Source organism: Apis dorsata, unplaced genomic scaffold (assembly GCF_000469605.1).
Source record: "Apis dorsata unplaced genomic scaffold, Apis dorsata 1.3 scaffold_295, whole genome shotgun sequence".
NCBI classification, from domain to species: Eukaryota; Metazoa; Arthropoda; class Insecta; order Hymenoptera; family Apidae; genus Apis; species Apis dorsata.
In genome coordinates this window covers 2631610-2637929 of record NW_006263570.1, presented here as the reverse complement: position 1 = coordinate 2637929, position 6320 = coordinate 2631610, and the positions used below count along the sequence as shown (strand labels likewise).

General features: G+C 27.2%; 1 long non-coding RNA gene across 2 annotated transcripts; it reads right to left on the bottom strand.

Annotated features, from left to right (window-relative positions):
- Positions 1-4129: 4129 nt before the first annotated feature.
- Positions 4130-5973, bottom strand: LOC116185845. Of its 2 annotated transcripts, XR_004150746.1 has the most exons (3): positions 5886-5973; positions 5689-5809; positions 4130-4721 (listed from the first exon to the last, which is right to left on the bottom strand). It is a non-coding gene; the product is annotated as an uncharacterized LOC116185845 (long non-coding RNA). The 2 variants fall into 2 exon arrangements; XR_004150747.1 differs by lacking the exon at positions 5886-5973 and having other exon boundaries at positions 5689-5815.
- Positions 5974-6320: the final 347 nt, after the last annotated feature.

Sequence of the window (6320 nt, the reverse complement as noted above, 5' to 3'; positions counted from 1 at the left end):
AAAAAAAAAAAAAAAAAAGAAAAGAAAAGAAAAAACGAGAAGGAAAAAAATCGAATGGATAACGTTTAGAGAATATATAAATTCCTAACGCGGCATGAATAAAAATAACACGGAAGTCGATAAAGTAGAGAAATCTGATGTCTTTGTTGCTTGCAAATTTCATTTTCCAATTTCACGATAAACTGTGTGAGCGTAAGCAATGAAACCTCACCTTTGATCCTTGTACTAGACCTCAAACATTCTGCTGCTATACGTATCTCTCATCTTTTGTTTTAATATAAAGTAAATAGAGGGCGAGGGGAGAAAGGGGAGAGGAGATAGAGGGGAAAAAAGGATGGCAATATGTTGAATTATAGCAAATCTGTAAATCGTTTTTTGGGCCCGTTTATTTTCCTCTACGAAATAAATATAATACTCCTGCATCAAAACTCTCGATACATTCGAGAGAAAGTCAAAACCTGATGTACTATTTTCATCGCAATTATAATTCACTCCGATTATACTCTAAACTGTATAACAATTGAAAAGAGGCGGCCACCGCGAACATTCTTTTTCCATTCGTCGCTATGAAATGGTCGAGCACTTTTTGCTTTCTGCACCGATATTCCATCGACTGCATATTGCAGGCTTTATACATTCCATTGATCTGCCAACAAAGCCCTCTTGTTCTTTAATTCGCTTAATAGGAAACAACAGGAAAGAAAACCGAATCATCCGGTAATATTGTCCTTTTATCCGTAGACGGTAGCCAAGTGAAAACGTCGATTATTTCTCTTTTCCTTTCCTCTCTCTCTTTCTCTCTCTCTCTCTTTCTCTCTATCTCACTCTCTCTCTCTCTCCTTTTTTTCTTTTTCCCTTTAGTGTCACTGAATTTCGCCACGTACCACGATCCGCCGTGGATTTCTCTCTTTCCCTCTCTTTCTCTATGATAACTCTGTTTTCCAAAATATCACCATACGATACGACTGTGCGTTGTGATATCGAAATTTACAATTTTTTATGTATTTCGTCGTTTTTTTTTATTATTATTATTTCAATTTCGTTCACTTATCGTCGCGATGGAGTTTTGACGAGTTTTGACAAGTTGGAAGGAAGCTTATGTCATTTGAAAGCTTTGATCTTCTCCATGGCAATGCCTGTGGAAGAATATGTAAGTTTCTCTTTCTTGGCAAAAAGAAAAATTTAGTGTATTTTTTTTTTATTATTTATATACGATATATTATTTCGTGGTTACTACACTATGCGTAAAGCAACAACGTGTCTTTAATTATAGGCGCTCATAATTAAATCAACCTTGCCAAGTTTTGTATTTAGTGTACAGACCATAAGTGTACCGTGTCCTTTCATCATTTTTGAAAAGCTTCGCGCATCGTGTGTACCTTTCGTCTATGTGAATTGTTAAAGAGAAGAGTTTTAACGCTAAAACAAGTAATATATATATATATGTTTTAAATTTATTTTTACATTATTTTAATTTATGCAAAGACTCTTTTTTTGATTATAATAATATGTATAAAATGTAGATAAATTTTTACAAGTGAATTGTTATTAAAATGATATTATTCTTATTATAGATATATATTTAAAAATAAAAAGATTAAGACTAAGCAAAAAAATATTTATTCTTCATTTGTGCATATTTACATATCAATTAATATACAGAATTGTTAAATCATTAATTGAATAATTATATTTTTCATTAGTAACAATTAAATTAACTAATTATTATTATATGTATAATAGTATTACAAGGATTAAAAAAATGCAAAAACTATTTTTATTTTTGTTATAACGTAGAGAATATTAAATATCGTGATATAAATTATCGATATTTTCTTATCTTCACATTATTGACAAAGTTATTTAAATATCTTGTTATCGTAAGATTAAAGTTTAAAACATAAGTAGATATATCATTTTAATCCAATCAATTGTGAATATAGATCATTTTTTTAAACAAAATAAATTTATTTTATTTTAAGATAAAATTTTAAAATTAATGATATAAATAGAAGCAATAGATTTTTATTTCATTTAAAGATTTATAAGAATATAAAATAACGATACTGACTTTTGAACAGTTTTCATGTATTTCTAAAACAATTCCAATACATTTGTTTATGAGTAATTCTTAGTAGTCATAAATATGATAAAAATAAATATATATCATTACTATTTCTGAATATCTAATCAGAATTTATTTGTACTTGAAAATTTTCCAAACTCAGTTTATTCAAAAACAAAAAAAGCTTCATATGAAAGAAATTTAATTCTTTTTCTTTTCTTTTACTTTTTTTTCTTTTTACATAGAATTATCCTCTTACTGATTATACTATAGAATGATCTGTATATTCGAAGAAATAGAGTTAAATTAATAAACAAACTATGGAGAAATAGAATGAACAAAGTTATAATTAAATTAATAAGCAAATCATAAATTATTTTTTATGTTTATTCTCCTTATATGAACGTATATGAGCATTTTGTGCTAATTATATATATTTTTATAGAGAAATCTAATAGAAAAATATAACAAGAGCATTGTGAACATAACTGCAAACTTTTCTCATATTTCATGTTGAATTCCATCCGATTGCGCATAGCTCATAAAAATTCACCATTACATTCGTTTTTGCTGTTATACTTGTGCAATACAAAATGTGCAGTGAAATTGAAACATTACTTCTATTACGTATGGCTCAGCGGGTTCTGCGATTATTCCTCAAAAATTTAATAATTATATTTCACAGGACAGAGATTCAATACCTTTCAGAGCGAGAAAATAGATATAATGCAAATTTAAAATTTCTTGCAGAATTAAAATATTTGTTCAAATCATTTTCTTTCACTTTAATGTGCTTTGAAATTCTATATTTTATTAAAATTGCAATTTAGCATTATTCCTAATGAAAATGAGATTATTGATGTTAGGATTAAGTAATTTCTAGCTTTCTGTAATATAATATATCTCAAAAAAAAATTATAAAACTTAGAAATTGTCTTGAATGTATTTTTCATTATATTCTGTTGCACAAATTCAATAAACAATTGTAATTTTAAAGTAATTTTTTTGAAATATAAATGAAAGATTTTTTCAGGACTTGAATTAAAATTTTTAGGTAAATTGAAAATAATTTTATATATTATTTTAAGAATATAATTCTAAATTTGGATCTTTTTTTTTTATCCCTTAAATCTTCTTTACTTCTTTACTATACATATAAATTATGTTTTATTTTATTTCACTGATCTTTTAAAGTTTTCCAACTCTGCATCAAATAAATCACTAAAATATTTACATTTAATCGATGTGTTTATTATCGAATTAAAAACACTTTTTGTGTAAAGGTTTTCCTGTAAATCAATTACGGCAAATAAAGATTATATTTAGTAAAAAGAACTCTGTCAATAAAGCAAAGAAATTAAACAATATTTGTCAAACGATAAATAATTCATATTATGTTTCATTGGAAAATGTGGTTGCCCGTGAACCTTCCTCCGCTTTATCATTTACTAATGCGACTCTCTAAATTGCGTATATTTCAATTCACACGATAACATACAAACTTAAATTTAACCATAACGTTATGTGTGCATACTCTTTCGAAATTGATCAGGCAACTGTTGATAAATGGATGCGGTCCGATTCGATCAATGGATAACAAATTTCAATATGTCATCACTCTCAGTGACTCTTATTTGCTTATTTACCAATTATTTATTTAACATATTATAAATTATTAATCTGTTATCTTAATATCTTAAATCTATTTAAAATTTTCATATTTTTTTCATTGAATAGAAAGAAAATTTATAGACAGGAAAACTTTTTGCATCTATTTATTTTCTATTGTAATTACCTATGGATATGTTACAGGCCAAAAATTTGGAAAAGTTTGTTATTTAATGAAATTTAATAAAATATTTATATTTAAAATTTTAAAAGAAAAAAGAGTAGAAAAATTATTCTTGATTTTCATGAATGTATCATCAAAATATAATGTAAATATATGTATAGAAATTTAAAATGTAGTAATTCCTATTAAATATAATACTTTCCTAACAATCATCTAGATATGTTAAAAGATTAGCTTAAAAGAAAAAATATACACAACTTAAAAAGTCGATATTATCATTAAATATTGAAAGAACACTTTACTCAAACTACTATATAGTTACAAACTATAAACCAATGTATCATATCAATTCCTCACTTTATCATCACTTGAGAGCTTTTAAAATAAAAAAAAAAAATGAAAGAAAGAATCCTATTAAAATTCCATTATCTACAAATAAATCATATATTCACAAGAAGTCTATATAATATAATGATCAACTATAATTTTCAATCGAAAACTAATAAATAATATTCGATGTTGAAAACAGAAATGATTCCAAATTTTTGATCAGATAAATATTATGTTAAACATAATATCATTATAACAGAACGTGCATATATAAATATATATATATATATATATACAAGGAAAGTTTTAAGATTTCAATTTAACGAATACCACTCTAACTAGATTTCTAGGGCTATGAGATAACATTGATATCGATCCATCGCTGATTCATTGGGCCTGGACAGGTGACGCGGTTGAATCTTCTGGCTGATTTCCCCAGCCCGGCGGTGGTACCGGTGGACTCATTTTCTTGGTGCATCGTCCAGCCCATGGGTTGCATACTAACGGTCCACAGCAGTCTTTGTCGTCGGAGCACTACGGCAAATTACACCCGATGATTAGCCATTCACGTGCGCACGAAAAGGGCCGGTCGACGTGTCGCGAAAAATTTCGAAAAATTATCGGACGTCGCACAGGGATTCGTCGCTTTGTAAACAAATGTACGACGAGTCTATCACTAAATTGCGCGCCATATAGCAGGATTGAAAATGTATTTATACCTTCTCTCTCTTACCCTCTCTTTACTCTCTCTTTCTCTCTCGATCGTTTGCAATTTAAATAACGTATCGGATTACGTTTAAAAAGTTGTTATACACACGTTGGTCGGAATTGTGTGTATAGGTATTGGACATTATTTTAAGAAAAAGTTTGAACGATGAATATTTATTACATGGATATAATTCTATCCGGCTACGTAGCAATTCTTTTATCTTATAGATATTATTTTGTATTTGCATAAAAGTTAATACAATAATGATTATATTGTGTCAACATTTTCAACTGAATGAAACATTTTCAATTAAAAGAGTACTTATTATCATTATATACTTTTACACGGTGTATTATATGAAGTAAATATTCTTTTTGCGTTATTCTATCTTTATATAATAATTAAAATAATTGATTACTTCGAATTGTTATTTTTTTTTTTTTTTTTGGTTCTCAAATAAAATATTATTATAAATCGATTAGAGGAAATTTGAACGAAACAATGTTTGAATAATAATCTTATTTATATTTAACAGAAACGGTGTATAAGTATTAATCCAAAACTGAAATTCATTGAGAATTATGAAAATTTAATTGGAGCCAGTCATCATTGGATATATCGAAAATGATTGAAGAACGGAAATGTCATTTGAATTTTAAGTAAATCCATTTTGCATCCATTTCTCACTAGTTCAATATTAATAACAAAATGCGAATTATACCAACAATTATATTCCATTTAAAAAAATCGATATTCTTAAAATTTAATTGTTATTGTTGAAAGATTACTTACTAGTAAACCAGGTGGTTTGCAACCCATGATTAATGGAATCATCGCGAAGCAAATGGCCAGAATTACAAACAGTGTTCTCATTTTAATGTATGATCTCGAAAATGTAAAAATTGTAAAATATCTATAAAAAATTGTAGCAAGGATATCATAAAAAAGTCATCAGAGAGATTGAATTCGTTTGTGGAAAAATGACTTACCTTTTTCGATCACTTTTACATACCTTGCAGTTTTCTGATCATCTTCGTTGTAACATTGGGTATTTATACGATCGGCAAATCAGAAGATAATATTTTTTTCTATTTTTTGACGAAACATCTTGATTCATCGGATTATTTTTTCTTTTTTTTTTGATCGTCGCTGATACTATTTTATCAAAATCCAACCACAAGATAAACTTATGAAATAAACAAATTGCTCGTATCTCCCTGTTTCTAGGAATCTTGAAAAAAAATACCAAACCCCCTGTCGTTTCTTATCTCAATAGAACAGTTCAATGAAACAATAATTTCTTTTTTTCCACAAATAAGATAAATACAAGGTAAGTCCAAATAGAGAAGTGATACGTAAGATCCTCTTATATACTGTTATTATTTTTTTGAATATCGTCAATGTTTAATAATACGTAAAATAAT